Genomic DNA, 15,215 nt, shown 5'->3' with positions numbered 1-15,215 from the left:
TTACCTTTTGACGCTGGTAACCATAAATTATTAAAATGCTAAACGAACATTTTTAACTTATTTTGACCTAAATTAATACAAAATAATGAGAGAAAAAAAGAGTGGAAAATAAGTGTAATAAAAATACTGCTTCAAAGGGTAAAACATGATGATCACGATGAACAAAAGTTTCAGAATTGGTCAATATTCATCCACCGAAAATTTAAATAATTGTAAAATTTGAATCTGTAATGCAAATTTTGTAGCAATAAGTAAGAATAAGTATAATTTTTTCAGGACATGTATTCGATTTGTATAAAAATAACTGAGCATTTAATCGTAATCATTTCGAATTTCAAATAAAAAATTGTGAAGTCTATAATAAAATTGTCTTAAAAAAGTTTATTTTTAGATCAAAAAAGAGTACCATCATAAACTTCAGGGGTCTGCTAAAAAATCATTTTTTATCATCCAGACCCCCAGCCCAAATAGGATTAGTGGTTATAGAAGAAAATCAGTCACATGATGTCCATTTACTTTGATTGCAATATTTTGAGGCTAAACATATTTAATTTACAACTCTTAATTTCTATATACATAATAAAAAAAAGATTGCGTATCAAAAGATAGTGTAGATTTACATATTAATATGATTTTCTGCTACTATAACTTTTCATTTTGATTTTTATTCAATATTAGAAAAATCTACAGCTAAAACTGGTACTCCTTTATCATAAAATAACATACTATCCTTTCTACTTCAACATTTTTACAATAAATATTTTTAAAACAGTACTCAAATTAACTACTTCTCTTATAATTATTGAAAAGTAAATACGTTGTATTTATAATGAGCTTTACATTATATTGACCAACAAACATAAACAATAAAAATAATGAATTCAAATTGTTAAACATAATTTGGAATTAGTATTATTTATATTTTCAAAGGAAATATTTATTGAGATTAATACTTTAAAGCACAATTTTCATTTAATATACATAAATTTTACAATATTTATTACAAAGACGTGGTGATTCAGGCGATAGAACGCTCGCCTTTCAATGAGGTGACAAAGGTTCGAATTCCAGCGGTGGCTGTTTGATACGAATCCTGCTGCCAGCTCACACCGACTACAGTGCTCACTTAAAATATCAAAATTAGTAGAAGAATCATAGGTTTGAATCCACTTTCCGTCCGATGGAGTTAATCATGGGAGACTTCCTTGGTTTTCCTCTCCACATAACGCAAATGTGCTTATAGTGACATTAAAAGTCTTCTGCGAAGGCTAGTTTGTCCAAATAATTGATCAGAGATATCCCTTGCTTTCTGTGTGGCGTTTCATATGACAAGGCAACGGAGTTTAACACTGATAAACGTAAACTTAAAAGGAGAGTTGGCTGTTCAGCGTCGGTTATGAAATAAAAATTAGTTAATGTCTAATTAGTTATATGTTGTGCACTAATTTTGCTTAATTTTTGGGCAAGTTACCTCACTAAAAGGCAATTTGTCCACTAACAAAACTAAGAAAGTAAAAAAAAAAAAAAAAAAAGAAGTGGACAACAAAAAATAAATTAAAACAGCGGGTAAGAATAAAAATGGCGCACTTGGCGACCCAACCGGAACCGGAAACCGAGCCAAGGCTGCCAAAGCGTGACGGTCGTTGGCGGCCTCTTATATTATTACTCTTTAAACTCCTTTTCTTCTTCATCACCTTCTTTTCCTACTTTGGAGGAAACCGCAGAATATCAAAGGGGTTTCGACGACACTTTTTTTTAATCTTAATTGTAATCCATTTTCTAGGAAAAAGCTCAATGCAAAAAAAAAATTAATTTCAGGATGGTAAATTCATGGTTGAAAGATTGAGCAAGAAAATGCCGATTTGTTGGGAGGTATTTATCTTAAATATTTCTATAACGGGCGTATACAAGGTCAAGTTATCAGAGGAATGCAGGGTATTTAGTTACTGAGGTAACAATTGCTCAATGCTATTGTCGTCCTCATTTTGCGGCCTAACTAAATTAAAAAAGTTTATCAGCGAAAATGACACAAGGGAACGGATGTCTTTTTCTTTTAAGACCTCGATTTAAGTAATTTGCAACAACTCGGTTAAGATTTCTAAATAAAGTTATAAACATCGAAAAATTGCATAATACTTAGGCAATATACTAAAGATATTAAAAGTGCATATTAAGGATTGCACTAAGAAGTTGGTTAATATTTCTTAAGAAAATTATAAATGTCAACAGTTTACATGGTAACCATTGCAGTACACACAGGAATTATTAAAAGCCCGTCAAAAACTGCAATTCCCAAACAAAACTGCAAAAATGAAATAGGGAAATATACCTTGAAGAAAATGTTCTCGAATTCTATTGAATTGTTAAAGATAATAAAATTGATTTTTTTTTAAATTAAGGTTCTTCGTAGACCATATTTCAACCGATATGAAAACATACGTCACGTGGTAGGCCCACGTGACTTCCTCAAAAGTTGAATCCACACCATATTACAGAAAATAATAAGATTTGTAGACTAAAATAAAATACTAAGCACAGTTTTCGATTAGTTTGCCCATATTCATCTTTTTATTATTCCTTCTGTAAAAGATTCCTTCTAGGAGAAGCAATTATTCAAGAATTACCATGCCGGTTTAAAAAAAGACAATTTTATTGTGACATAGACACAGAGAACTGAATTACAAAACACATAAGAAACAAATAAAGCATTTACTAATCACGTGGCTTTGTGATATCAGCAATATTCATTTCGTTAACTATTTCAGACGAAGAAATAGATTTCTTTCTTAAAAAAAATTCATCATTTACAAGAAACAGAGTTGATGCGCAAAAACAATGTATAATATTTGTACACTAAAAAGACAGGACAGCAATTAAGAAAAACATGACTTAATATTGTTGGACAAAGGCAGGATTATCCTGTGGGTAGACACACGCCTTTCGAAAATCAACCGGTTGTCAAATTAATATTAACTTTGCCTACGTACCAATCTTCAATATAACTTGTCTTTCTCTTTTATAAAAGGTCATCGATTTCTTACTTTTTTATATATATAACCAATGGTTAATTTCATGTGTTTCCATATGAATATATGGTACACAGCCACCTCCATATAGTGCGTGGGTTTGCCATCGGGTGTTTCTAATAGTCGGCCTGTAGGATGATTGGTAATTTTATAACTTTTTTCTAGCATTGTCATTGTTTGTTTAAAACAAATGATAGACGAGGCAAGGTTGGTTCCAAGGCAAGAAAATGTGTCAACAGAAAATGTATTTAGGACACTGTTTAGTTTTCACTTTTTTTTTCTATCCCACATGCAGCACAATTTGAATAGTAATTTATAGACAATGGTTTAGTCACTTAATGACTAATTTGAATATTTATTCATTTTTGTGATTTTCAAAAATTCTGATGTTTATTAATTTGGGTACACATTGATGAATTAATTGAATTTGTTCGTTTATTTAGAAAATGTCACTTGTAGGTTAACAGTTAATTTAATAAATTTCTACATTGTCATCGGCTGTTTAAAGTCGATGATGGATGAGACAAAGATTGTCGCGAGAAAGGAAATGTGTAGGTAGAAAAATTTAGGTTATTGTTAACTTTTCTCCTTTTTGATGTTATCTTCGAGTTTGACTATTACTTGAAGTACTTGACTATTACTTGGTACGAAATAACCAGAGTTATTTTTGTACCTTCAACTATTTTAACTTGCAACGTTTTGCGACATCATTTTGTTGTCACAAGAACTACCCTAATAAGTTACATTATTCAAAGAAATGACAAAAAACTTATTTCTTGAAACTGAAGTAGCCAGCAATTACCAGAGACGGCAAGTACTTTCTGTTGCAGTTATTTTGTTATGTATTGTAGAATCGTATCTGTTATGAGCATGTTTATTTCAGAGATTTATCAAAACTTTTAGGAAAAGTTGCGTTTGAATTGTTAAAAAAAAAAGAGTTTATTTAACTGTCTATTTTGAGTAAACTATTGTTAAAAAAAGTTTCGTTAAATGTCTATTTTGTTAAAACTATCTTTTGTTGAGGATGATTTGACGGCTCTAAATAAAACAAATAAAATAAAAGAATGAAGAAGTGAAACTCATTGTTTGTTTTATTTTATATGATTGTTAAAGTAAGGCTTTGTGTTGCGATTGTTATTATGTATAGCGTATACTATAGCTTAACCAATAAAAAGTACTTTCTTTATGTAGAAGTTCAATGTGCTTCATCAAATTAAACTCCAAGATACCGGGGGGGGGGGTGATCGAGATCTTTTTATTTTAAGAGGATAAATTCATCTTGTATAATTATTTCTTTTTACAAGAATTATTTAGGCAATAGATGCAACATGTAAACCAATGAAATTGTCTTTAAAAAATCACGTGGAAGTATATTTTATCGAATTATATGCACACAAAGCACATCGGTTCATCTTTTTAATTTTAGTCGATAAATGTATCTGTTATATCTGTCTTTTATTATGAAGTTCTCCAAGGTTGAGATGTGCCGTTCTGTAACAGATTTTTACAATATATTTGATTTTGTAGTGTAATAAATGTGACGTGTTTTTTAAAAAAAAATTGCATCAACCCATCTCTAGCGACTTCCAGCTAAATTAAGACAGCATGATAGACTACTAGAAGCTTATTTTTAACTTAATAACGCTTGAAGACTGAAAGTGTTTAGTAAGTTAAATATTGATAATAAAAAAAACCTATTTTTTCTATCAATACAAAGCTGAAACACGTAATATAACAATAATACATTTAATTTGACGAACTCCACACTGTCCTGGACACTAAAGGGTTGAAATGAGACGTGATTCATCTGGCACAATCATTTCCTTATTTGCATCAGACGACACATTTTAATCCGTTAATAATTTCAGTAACCAGAAGCTACTCACATCTCAACTCCGCAGAATATGTACGTGATTAGTGTGACAAGGGGGGAATAGTCAGACGGTGATGAGTGTTAGATTGATGCTTACCCAAACAGAAAAATGCACACGTTTAAGAAGTGGAAATCTTCCTGCTCTTGGGGGAATTGATCTCAATGATTTTTAAAGAAGCCGTGGTTCCGCTCTTGCGTTTATTTCCTCAACTAAACTCCTCCGGGGGTCATTGAAAGCTGAAGTTTACTCACCTTCCTTTTAACAGTTAAAATGAAATGACAGTTTCTCTTCAATGCACCATTAGAGATAGCTTTCTTTTAAGCCGACAAACCCTTCTTTTGATGGGTTTTCAGATGTAAAGCTCAAGCACTAGACTTAGAATAAGTAAATAGAGTTTGGAATCAATTACAAACTCGAGTTAGTAACTAGAATTGTGAATCAATTAACGACTCAAGTTAATAGACTTTGGAATCAGTAACTGAAATGAGTCAATAGAGTTTAAATCAGTAACTGGAATTAGTAAATAGACTTTGAAATCAATTGAAAATTGAAATTAGTCAGTAGAGGTTGTAACAAATAACTGGAATTTATCGATAGAACTTGGCATCAATAACAGAAACTAGTAAATAATGTTTAGTATCAATAAATAACTAGAATTAATTAATACCGCAGGGAATCAATAACTGGAATTATTAAACGGAGCTTGGAATCAACTATTACTGGAACTAGTAAATAATGTTTGGATAATCAATAAATGACTAGAATTAATTTATACAGTGGGGAATCAATAGCTGGAATAAGTAAATAGAGCTTAGAATCAAGTATTACTGTAACTAGTAAATAATGTTTGGTAACTAGAATTAATTAATATAGTAGGGAATCAATAACTGGAATAAGTAAATAGAGCTTAGAATCAAGTATTACTGGAACTAGTAAATAATGTTTGGTAACTAGAATTAATTAATACAGTAGGGAATCAATAACTGGAATAAGTAAATAGAGCTTAGAATCAAGTATTACTGGAACTAGTAAATAATGTTTGGTATCTAGAATTAATTAATATTGTAGGGAATCAATAACTGGAATTAGTAAATAGAGCTTGGAATCAACTATTACTGGAATTAGTAAATAATGTTTGGATAAATAATTGGAATTATCACGCAAAGTATGGAATAAATAACTAGAATAAGTATATAGAGTTTGAAACCAATTAAAAACTGGAATAGGTAAATAGTGTTTAGAATAAATTTCTGAAATTATAGCAAATGAACTTTGAAAATAATTAATAGCTAGATTAATAGTTACAAAATATTTCGTAATGAATGGTAATTGGTTACTTTTTAATCTTGACTATATTCCCTTTGATCGAACTAATTTTTACTCCCGCACTTTCAGAAAAATAGACTCAGCTTTGATTCGTAATATCATCATCTTAAACTTTAATTCGGTGCAAGTTTCATACAACGTTAATAACGTATAATTTATTTACTATGACATTTTTTATTCATTGTAAAATAAAATATTAAAACGTATGGTGCTTCTTAAACATTTAAAAACTATTCTTAATTTATAGAAATTATTTGATATTGATTCTATGTATATACAACAGAAAATTCAAACATTATCTATAGCCTGTCCGTTAAATGCAGCTACTTAGAAGGTTACTGCAGTGAAAACCTAAACCCTAGGGTTAGCTATGCAATCCAGGTCTTTATGAAAACCCACTAACAGCGCATATGCGATGATTAAATTAATGGGAGGGTTGTGCCTGTTTATTTTTAATTATATTTTCTAATCTAGGCAAAATAGTCAAAGCTGCAGGACAAATTTCTTTTTCAATATTCTTTAGATTTGATTGATGCCTTGATTTTATGATTGTTAATCCTACAATCCTATAATTGCAGAGAGGACGCAAGTGTCAGTTATATATATGTCTTTTTTTCCGGCGCTCTAATCACAAGAAAAATTATATTGTGGTATTTTTAAATTGTAAAAAACAATTAAATAGCTACTAAGGAATCTGTTAGATTATCAGAATTATATGTGTACTAAAATCTAAAAAAAATAATTTGAAAATATTTTTTCATTTATATTCAAAAATTTATCAGTATTTGATTTTGCAAATTAAAGACATTTTACTTATGAAAAACTGTTTCTATTAGATCTAAATAATTACGAATAAGTAATAAATGCAAATTATTGTTTGGAAGTGAGCCGTGTTTCGAAGATTTTACCTCTAAGGCAGATTCATGATAAGCCGTGTTTCGAAGATTGCCTAAAGATTTTACCTCTAAGGCATGCTGTATTTCAAAACCATAAATTATTAAAATGGTAAATAGAACAGTTTCCACTCATTTTGACCTAAACTAATACAGAATAATAAAAAAAAGTATGAAAAATATGTTTAAGAAAAATTTTGAGTCAAACGATTAAGTATCAATGGGATACTATATAATATATTTTTAATTTTAATTATAATATAATTTATTTTTAATTATATTGCCAAAACCAGACAAAATAATCTGAACAGCAGGACAAATCTCTTTTTCAATATTTTCAATTCTTTTTAAGATTTTATCGACACTTATTTTTAATGGTTGTTAAAAACAAAATTGTTTTCTTAGCATTTAAGCCATAGACAAGGGTAAGCCGATTTTAACAGAAATATTTTTCTGTTTTTTATGTAATATAAACATATGAACTTTTTTCTCTTTAAGCTTTATTTTCAACGTCAAAATTAACAAAAGTTGATTTAAAAAATCCTCCGTTTCGATTGTTTCATCGACATGTGCTTTTTTTTCCTTCTTTTTTTTCTCAAAACAATTAATTTTGGTATATTTTCCTTAAATTCGAATACAATAATTAAAAATATTTCAGTTCGAATTGCTAGAAATTTTGCCTGAATGTTTTCTATACATATGCGTCTAAGGAACTAGTCAATTAAACTATTGTTTTAAATTTTGCAGCTAAAATAGAAATAAATGATAATTAATTATTTTTCGCCAAAAAAGTTTCGTTATTTGCAGAAAAATATATTAATATGAATTAATATTATGTCGAATGCGTAGACTATTCTCTAAATTGAGTTTTATGAGTAATATAAAGCAAGAGTTATGGAAATATAATAAATTTCAACAAAGCTATGTAATTTTGGAAAAAGGTAGACTTTTGGTCTTTTATTTAACATCTTTCCAGTCATATTTCCTTAAAAAAATTTATTATTATTTTTCTTTGTTTTTATACTATGTTTTAGAGTATAATACACACCTATATCCAAATTAAAAATGTAAAAATTTTGCCTCTAAAGGTATTCTAAAGCAGTTCCTTTTCAGCACAGTAAATAACATTTTTGTTAATGGAGAAAGTTTAAATTTCCGGGAATAAAATATTCTATTAAAACTATTTCAAGTTATTTTTATCTCTTTTATTATTATAATTCCCTTAAGTAGTAAATTTTTCGCCATCTTAGTGTAACTAATTTGCGTGAAATCTGTGAATATCCATTCTTTTGCGAAATACATATAATTATTATTTTAATACATTTAATGGATGATCATTTACCCTTACACAAACAACCGAAGATATTTAAAGTGAAAAAAAAAGTGCGAAGCGTTATTTCATTTTTCCCAATAATAATACCTTAATTATATACCTCGAGATTTCTTTTTTCAATCTGCATTTATATAATATCAAAATTACCGAAAATCAAAACTATATCCTGTTTGTTGTTTTGAAGCATTTTTTTCATTCCGTTTCACACGAAGATTCAGTAAAAGTGATAACTCTTCTTTTTAATCCGATTAATTTCACTTTTCCAGCTGATTATGAATCTATCGGCTGAGAAAAAAGTTGACTCAATTGTTGATTTCTGTTTTTATTTTAATGATCTACAGAATTAAAACTATAAGACAGAAATATTAATAATTTTCTTTATTGCTGAATGAATAGACAGTAGGTTGGTCGAAAAAAAAAAGTCTAGGTATTTAAAATATTTTAGCGTCAGTGCTAAATTCTTGGCAATCCCACCGTTAAAAAGTATGCAGAATTTTAAAATTCTGCCACATCAATGAGTTCTGAGTTATAAAAACTAGCCTAGAAGTGCTTGAAACTCAAAATATTATTTTAAAAAAATTCAGAATTTTTTGCTGGCTTACGGTAGCATTTAAAAAAATAAAACAAAAATAAATGTACAAAATTTAATAAGCTCTTAACTAGAATAAATATAAGCTAAGGTCTTAACAAGAATAAATGTACAAGATTTTAGATGCGAAAGTATATTCTAATCCTTCAAAAGCACTAAATATAAAACGCACATTTTTAAATAAATACAGGGTATTCCAAAATCCAATAAACGAATTCAGAAGAGTTTATCATGAACATAGGACGCAAATTACGTCGATTGGGGGAAATTCGAGTAAAAAAACATAAACGGAACTGGATCCGTCGCATATACACCTCCGTGTTCGCCAGATCTAAATTCATGTCACTTTCTCCTATGGAGACATTTTAAATCACTACTTTATGCGACGGCTATAGCCTTGTTGTTTCTTTGGTAGATATTAAAAGTGCACTTAGTATCTACGAACACGTTCAGGAGATCGTTTTCACGCCAAAGTAGACTGTCCAATGACGTCATCGGGTGCCACTTCGAACAACTCTTGTTTATAATAAATCATGTAATTATTTTTGTTGTTAGCAATCTGTAGTATTTTTTCGTAGCTGTTTTTCAGTTTGGGGTCGAAAACTGCATGAGCATTTTACGATTTTCACCCTCTCAGTGTGTGACTGTATTTTCATGCTAATTTTTCATTCTCTTGATATTTTTTATGATCATTGAGAAATTGTCAACCGATATAGTAATACACTTACTTAATTTTAATGCTATCCAAAATACTGTTTTTAATAAAAATCCAAAATTCTGTCCCGTTGAGACCGTAAACAAATCAACAAAATTAGTGATTGTTCTTTTTTTAAACTGGACACTTTTATTCAAATTTTCACAATTTTTGTCCCAATGAGACAGTAGAAGATATCCATTCAGTGTTAAAAACTTCTTGATAAAGTTACCGTGCGTAATGAATATTAATGGCCTTTTTTTTAATAGATGTAAAATAAATAAATAAGAAAACTTAATTCTGGTTTTAAAAAAAAACAACAGAAAAATAAATATTTAAACCATTTATTTGGTAATTTTTATGTTCATATGGTAAATATGGTTTGTGAAATTATAGTTCTTATAACCACGCATTTAGTAAAAAATACAAAACTGATTCATAAATTTAACCGAATAAAGGGTTTTTGCGCATTGATCTAAGGTATCATGATAAAATTATTAAATTTTACGACATTTACCAAATTTTATCACTTATTATAAAATCATATTTTTTCGTTAATCTTACCAAAACGTTGAGGCGAAAATTATCTATCGTTTTGGCGTTCTCATGAAGACAAAAACACGGTAAATTTAAAAAATTCCGATAGTTTTGATCATATTCTTTTTCTTAGTGTAGTAGATATAATGATGGTATTTGATTCAAGATCCTTTGACTCAGGACAGTCCTATTATACAATCTTAGATCAATTACAAAACATACATAAATTTTTAATCACTGTAATTCTGTAACTAGGCTTCCCCGATAGACTTCGCAAAAATCAAGACAATTTTCAAACAAATCTCACATTTAAATGTCTCGTTCACATTCATTATAAACGTTGTCCAATCAATGAAGTGTAAAAATATATATGCGAAAACAATTGATGCTATAGTGATACGGGTGAGTAAAATTCAAATTAAAATAAATAGAACATAAAAATACACTGGTACTAAGCAAAAATCACACCGAGAAAAAAAAAGTAGATATAGTTAAAACTAATAGAATGAGATAAAATTTCTCATGTTTCTGGTTCTATGGGAACTCCAGAAAGTACGGTAAAGCACGAATCCCTTAGGTAATGATTTTAGTAAAATTAAGAATAAAATATGGTTTTATAATATGTGAAAAAATTTGATAAATGTGTTAAGATTTGATAATTTTATCATGATACCTTAGCGAATGGTATAAAAAAACATTTATTCGGTTAAATTTACTTCTCAGCTTTGTATTTTTACTAAATGTGTAGAAATAAGTACTATAGTTTTGAAAACCAGAATTTCCAATTAACCTGTCACCAATTACTAAATGAATGGTTAATTTCCAAATTACTAAATGAATGGTTTAAATACCATACATTTTAGTTCCATAACCAGAATTATATATATATTTTTTTATTAATCAGAAAAGTCATTGCCATACTAGTACGTTATTTTTAAGAGAATTTTTTTCTCTCTCTGCATCGGCATTATTTATACACAGAAAGAAATGAAATTCTTTGTGCTTTATATATATTCTACTTTTGTATACTTTATGACCTTACTTTCTTGGATAAACAAATCTGATTTCCATTTGTAAAATAATTATTTTTAGTAAAATTACTTTTAAAATAAAATTTTAGAAATGTTTTGGTGCATAAATTAAGAAAAATCCTTAAGCTTTAAGTTAATTGCTATTATCTTAGCATAAAAGAAAACAGCTCAGGAAATCATACTATTTTAAATGCATTTGAGCTCTATTTTAGGCTTAAAATAATGTAAAAATGTATCTTTTAAAATGAAGTATTCACAGCTTTATCTGGTAACTTCCACAGTAAAATAAATCATAAGCAATTTTTGAAGTAAAAGTTATGTTCTTTTCTTCTTAATGTTAAGAATTGAAAAAAATTATGTAACATTAAAATGTGCATGTTTTTTTTCATCCTTTGTTTAAAATCATGATATTTCTTATAATCATACTATAAAATCATAAATCTTAGCGCATTTTAAAGTCAAAAAGATGCAAACCGAGAAAAAACAATGATATAAATATTAGTAATTTAATACGTTTCGTATATTAAACATTTAAATTTTTTATTACATTCGCTTATAAATATATAAATAAATCTAAAAATTTCAAATATATAAATTAGTTAAGAACGTTCATGACTAACTAAATAATTCCAAAAACATTTTTATCACTTCAAAATTTTTATTTCGTTCAAAAACAATTTTGTTTTAAATCATTAGCTTAATTATTGCTGAAGCTAAATAAATTGTAATTGTTACTAGTTTAACGAAAACAGACTGAAATTAAAAATTCTTTTACAATAATTTGTTCAAAACACTTAGTAATTTCGTTCTAAATAATTTGAATCCTTATTAACAAAATAAGTTGCAAATTAAATTATAATGAAACAAATTATCATCAAAATAAATTGCAAAGAAAATTCTCTTGTCAAAGCAATTTCAAATTTAGCCATTTTATTCAAAATAATTCATCATTGTAATTAATTAAACAAAATAAGCTAATTAAGATTTTTTTAACAAATCAATTTGTGAATTAGTCATTAATTGATGAAAAATTATTTGTAATTGCTAATAATTTAATCAAAATAAATTGAATTTAAATATCTCTGGATAAAATTAATTTGTTATTTAGAAACTATTTTATTCAAAATTATTTTCAGTTTAGAGCTTATACTTCGCGGTTTACTCAACTTAATTTGAAGAAATTGAAAAACAAAAAATGTTTTCTTTGCAGTTGAAGATACACTAGATTATTCTTTCACGGGAACTTGAAAAGAATATTCCATCAACTAAAAAAAGTATTGATTAAATGAAGAGGAGAAAAAGGTAAAAAATACTCCAAATGCCGGGTTAGAGTCGTGGAAGTTTTAGGTCAATTCAACAAACGGAATTTTCCCACACTATTCAGAAAAAAAGAAAAGAAAAATAAGCACACGGTAATGTTTTGTTTCGGATTCAATTGGATATTTTATTCAACTCAGAAAGGTCATTTATATTTATAGTACTATGAAACTAAAATGAAACAGAGTTTATCAGTATCCTAAATTTTCTTTTGGAATTATTTTCATAAGAAATTCTATTTTTATTTTATAGGATGTACTTAATCTCAAAAGTAAAACAAATTATAAACTATCTGTAAATTAGCTTATTCTTTCTTTAATCTTTTAGAATTTAAGATTATGCTCAATTATTTCTGTACTAAATAATTACACTTGTTTTTTTTTACATCGTAAAATATATTTTGTAATTATTTAACGCTTGCTGTTATTTAAAAAAAAAATAACGTAGAATTAAAATCTCAAAAAAAGATTTAAAATCATATAACTATAGAAAAATTAACTCATTTATATTTTATTAAAGAAAGTGGTCAAAATTTTTTTAAGAACGTTTAAGAAAATTTAAAATATTTAGTTTAAGAAATGTGGAGAACTTAGAATAATTAAATAGTTTACACAAGAAAATATAGGAGATGTAGTAAATCTCGTTTGAGATTATAATATGTTTAGAGGTTTTTACTTTAGAAATTAACGTTCATAGATTTCTGCTCTAAAAATTAACATTTATTATTTTATTTAATTAATAGATCTGTTTAAATTAGGTTGAAATTATTTTATCTGCAAATTGGGATCATTTTGAAAAGTTTAAGTTGAAAAAGAATTAAATTTGCTAGTTTTTGTTTAGACTTTAATATTTGAAAATGTTTTGAAGATCGTTATGACACATCCGTTCCAGTTTTTATTTTATTTTAGAGGTATTGAAAGAAAACAACGCCTGGCGTTCCTTATTTTTCCAGATGTAATTGTTCTAACGTAGAAACAAGTTACATTGCTGAAAGTATTTAAAATTGAATCGCATTTTAATTATCTAATATAAGAGTAAAATATAGATTTTAGTTTTAAAGAAAAATATTTTGTTTTAATTACAAAAGCTACTCATCAATAATTTCCAATAATTTTACATCTAGAACTTCCAATTTACATCTAGAATTTATGTCTAGAATTTCCAATAATTTTTCACACTTTGATTCAAGTAATATAAATATTTTAAGAAAAAAATCTAGATTTTAAAGGTATGCATGTAAGAGAATGAGGAGAGCTCTAAGAGTGTTATTAAAGGAAACTATTTTTAGCATTTTTAGTTTAGAAACATTGCGCAAGTGCAAAACATTGCTTGATCTTAAATAATTATTTTGAAATAGAAACATACCATTAACATTCGATAGCATTTAATTTAAATTGTATCAAAGAATAAGTTTTACTTTATTTTCCTGCTAACATAGCTCAATTAGGCAAGCTTTTTTTTCTGCAAAGTGAAATGGAATAATATACAACATGGAACTATTTTTTAAACAGTGACTTTTTTTTTAAAGAAAAAAATTATTATATAATAAATTTTTACAATACTACTGGTTTAATATTTCAATAGTGTTTTTATTCATAATAATAAAAAAGAAGTTAAAAAACGCTATTTTTTACTCATAATATAAAACAAATTTTCTTCAAATATTCTCTCTTTGAAAACTCTTTTGTGCATAGATTTATAATCAAATATGTAAACAATATCGATGAATAAAATTAGATAAAGATTGATTTTGTTTCAATAATAAAAGTTCTTTATCTTAGCGATTATTATTTGCATATCGTAATAGCAAATTTTTTCTTCGATCCAATTATATTTGTCACGTTTTAAATTCAATACCTATTAAACAGTTTTTTGGAAAGTAAAATAAATTATTAATTTTGAAATAATAGGTTTGCTCTGAACACAAATAAATTTTATGAAATGTAATTAAAAACTTACATTCTAAAAAATCGAAAGTAACTAAATTAAGAGCAGCTAAATTGAATATAACGTTTCGTTAAAATATTTACAATTTTTTTTTTGTGTGTCAACTCAAATATTTTAAACTATTTTGGTAAAAAAATAACAATAAAAAGTAATATTCACTTAAATCTAGTTTAAACAAAAATAAAGAGACTTATGATATTTTTGTTTAAAATCTTTCAGATGTGTAAACAAATATAAGCAAGGAAAGTGAACACATAATTTTTAAATAATTTACAGTAATAGTTAAAGTAAATAAATTTCAAAGAAGTTTTTACTTAAACACAGCGTAGTATAAAACAGAGAAATTTTGAGTAAAAAATGTTGATTACATGCCATTTATTTTAGCAGCTTTGTTTGCTTTTTTTTTATTATGTTTTTCTTTTTTTCAAATAATATATTCTAGTATTTTGCAAACTTGGAGTTTATTACAAAAAGTTTTAAAAAAATTAAACTTTATAAAAATAAAATACGAATTTGCTTCATGATAATAACTTTTAAAACTTAGAACATGATATTCAAATAGCATTATAAGCAAAAAATTGGCAATTGTAAACATGTGCGGCGTGAATCTATAAACATCTCTTTAGCCCAGGTGCGGGTATAGTTAGT

General features: G+C 27.0%; 1 protein-coding gene across 3 annotated transcripts in view; it reads right to left on the bottom strand.

Annotated features, from left to right (window-relative positions):
• Positions 1-15,215, bottom strand: part of LOC107437618 (uncharacterized) — a 162,605-nt gene that overhangs the window by 73,383 nt on the left and 74,007 nt on the right. The gene's annotated exons all lie outside the window — the stretch shown is intronic.

The sequence above is a fragment of the Parasteatoda tepidariorum genome, chromosome 9 (genome assembly GCF_982258835.1).
Source record: "Parasteatoda tepidariorum strain Cologne lab strain chromosome 9, Ptep-v5.0, whole genome shotgun sequence".
NCBI classification, from domain to species: Eukaryota; Metazoa; Arthropoda; class Arachnida; order Araneae; family Theridiidae; genus Parasteatoda; species Parasteatoda tepidariorum.
Note: the sequence above shows the minus strand (reverse complement) of the source record. Positions and strands in the feature narration are given on the sequence as shown.